Consider the following 3,503-nt stretch of genomic DNA (forward strand, 5'->3'; position numbering starts at 1 on the left):
CCTTCTGCATGTTTGTTTTGAATCAAGGTAGAAACCTTTTCGCTTTGTTTGTGTGTGTGTGTGTGTGTGTGTGTGTGTGTGTGTGTGTGCTACTAGCACTGAATCTGGGCTCTTCACACTAAGCTACATTTCCAGATCTTTCTTTATATTTTAGAGACAGGGTCTTTCTAAGTCACTAAGGTGCTCAGGCTGGACTTGAACTTGTGATCCTTCCACCTCAGCCTCCCAGAGTGCTGGGTTTAGAGGCACGCACCGCCATGCCCAGCTGCAGAGTCTCACTTATGATGACTTTCAAGTTCAGCTTATTACTTGGTGCTTGCTTATGGGCCTTCGAAACAAGGCGGATTTAAAACCTCAGAGTTTTCAAGTTCTGTGGGTTTTACTTGGGGCCTCTCTTGCCCTATGGTCACTGTCATAGTTCATGCCCTCATCGCTTTTGATCTGAGTGACTGTAATATGTGTCTAAAGAGTCTTTTTCATGTCCCTCCTAGTTGTTCATCTGTGCAGCTGAGAGATTATTTTCCCCCCAAAATACAACTGTGATCCTTACTTAAACTCTGATCTTCCTTACTTAAAATCACCCCCAAATTGAATAGCAAAGTCTTCCATTTTGTTAGCTTAGTATTTAAGATCTAAAATGATCTGGCTGCAACTTTTGTTTCCAGCTTCTGTTTTCCCACCATATTCTTGGCTGAATCTATACTATCCACCAATTACCCCTTTCTTCCTGCCTCTCTGCCTTTCTTATCCAGTTTCTCTCTGTGCTTCAAATTTATCCTGTATTTTTAAATCTTCCAGCTGAAATTTCTTCCAACGGTTCTCAACTGTTCCTGTCTGGCACTGCATCTACAGATTTTTATACTGCTTTTCTAACTTAAATGTACAGCTTATCGATGGTGCTAATGATAGTGCCAAACAATAAGATTGATTGAATGAATGGAAAAATGGAAGGGTTTTGATTTAGAGCAGATAAAGGAAATAAAGTGATGGTTCTTTGACTGATACAGTAAGTATCTTTTACGGGTGCCCAGTCTTTCCACTTGCCTGGGCCATGTTGCATGAAAAGAATTGTCTTGAGCTCCATGCAAATATATACTATTGGGAGCAGCTCTCAGCTCCACCCCAGCGGTCAGAGAACTATTCCTCACCCTGGCTACTGACCTGAGTCTTGAAGAGTGAGTGGGAATTAGTGAAAAGGGCAGCTTCTGTGGAGGTGTGGTCTTTAGTCAGACAGGGCCAGTGGTTTGCTGAGTGATGCGGTGCTGATGGGCACAGATCACTCTGCCCAGAGGATTCAGTGACGCCATGGGACAGTTTGTTGGCATCCACTCGTGCCTCATGGTGTGCTGCTCAGAGCAAGGCCCTGGTCTTTGTTGTCACCAGTACTTGGTGCCATTGACTCAAGAAAGCATTTTCACTTCTGAGGCTCAGTAAAATTTCACATTTAAGACCATTTTGTATGGGTGATCTTGGAAGAACATGCTGGAGTTAAAGCAATAAAACACTTCATAGGTAGTAGAGACTTAAGTGAGATGAAAATGTGATGAAAATATGATGAAATGTGCCTCCCTCTCCAGGACCTGCAATAATTTAAAACTTGGAAAACCAGAAAAATTTAAATTTAAAATAAGTCTGAGAATGGTTCAAATATAGGGCTTACAAAAATATGTTTTTTAAAGACCTACTTTCCTGTATCTCTTGATGATTCTCATGGAACAAACTAAGTTTCTTTCTTTCTCCAATGCTTTTTAAAACAATAATTAATTTCTGTTATTCATGTAACAAGTATCAGCTGGTTGTCAACTTAGAGTAGCACATTTTAAAATAAGACCTTATCTATAATTGATTGCACCTATTGAAAAAATATGCATCCTGAGCATATAATTAACTGAGAGATTCTATGCAGTATAATTACAAAGTCTGAGGTCTCATTAGAATTAAATTCTTTTATTATTTAAAGCAAGTGTGGAGCTGGGCATGGTGTGCATGTAAGTTCAGGCCAAGGCACAACTGAGACCACTGAGGCAGGCAAAGCCTAAGCAACACCTGGGTGCAGGTGGGCCAAGGGTGAGAAGGCCATTGGCACTGAGAGGAGGGTGCTTGTGGTTGATATGGGCAGTTCAAGTAGAGGAGGGGAGACTGGTCGAGAGAGTTGAAAATTTTAAGAGTTCCATGGGGGATGGGCCTGGGGCTGGCTGATAAACAGGGCAGTGATGAGAGCAGCAGGGCAGCTGCTAGCTTCTTGTTACCTCTGTGCTCCTATTGATGTGGGTAGGAGGTCTGCTTGGGTGGGGGTCCAACTTGGGGCTAGGGAGGCTGAGGCAAGGGGATCACCACAAGTTCAAAGCCAGTCTTGGTTGCATAGTGAGTTTAAGGACAGCCTGAATTATAGAGCAAGACCCTGTCTAAACAAACAAACAAACAAATTGTGGAATCATGAGGAAATAACATTTCCTTCCTTAGGCTGCCTACAAAGAAAATTCAGTGTCACTGCTCTTTCCTCTAGTGACACTAACTGATAAAATATCTTGTTTAGTACTGCTGAGTATTGTCTAGTTACTTAAGAACTTGCAAAATCTTTAACCACCACACCAGTATCCTCAGGCTAATAAGGTAATCTCTGAATGAGAACAAAATGGTTCTTCAATGCCTAACTGAAAGAGTTCAACAAATCTACCAGATTCAAAAAACAAAACAAAACAGGCAAAAGCTAAGTTTTCCTTTTTAAGCAGTGGCAAAGTTTATTTGAAAAAATATGAAGAGTGAGGGAGTGGCTCTACAGATTGAGCTTGAGCTAAGTAAAAGAGGAAAAAGTAAGATAAAAGTACGCCATAAAGAAAGCAGGGCAGGCTATAGAGCAGAAAGCCATAATAGCAAGCTCTTTTTAGTGTCTGTGTCCTTTATGCCATGAAAATCTAGAGGAAACCCATGAGAACGTCTACACATGGGTCCTGAAAAATGGTGCTAGAATCCCATGCCTCAGGCTGAACTCAAGTGTGGGTCATCCTATTGAAAAGCTGCCAGTTCTCTGGAGAAGTCAACCTTTCTCTATCCTATCTATCTATCCTTCCCTCCCCAGATCCTTCTAAATCCCCATCATGAAGGGTAAAATTGCTATATCAAAGAGTTTATTCACTATACACATATTTTGGGCTGGTCCTTGATTTTGATTTAATCCACACAGTTAAAGGTGATAGATTAATAGCTACAATACAAATTGTAATTTTCTAACCTGTGCTTGATGCTATTGTGCTGCTGATGGTATCTCTTGGAACTCTGGGAACTGTTCTGCACATGTGCTCTGGAATGCAAATATGTATATTTTGTTTGTTTGTTTGTTTTTTGTTTTTTTTTTTTTTGGTACTGGGGATCGACTCGGGCCCTTGTGCTTGCAGGTCAAGTGGTGAAACCACTGAGCTAAATCCCCGGCCCCTGGAATGTATGTATGTGTATGTATGTATGTATGTATGTGTGTGTATGTATGTGTGTATGTATGTGTATAT

Source organism: Fukomys damarensis, unplaced genomic scaffold (genome assembly GCF_012274545.1).
Source record: "Fukomys damarensis isolate Sample0158 unplaced genomic scaffold, DMR_v1.0_HiC HiC_scaffold_27, whole genome shotgun sequence".
In the NCBI taxonomy this organism is placed as follows: domain Eukaryota; kingdom Metazoa; phylum Chordata; class Mammalia; order Rodentia; family Bathyergidae; genus Fukomys; species Fukomys damarensis.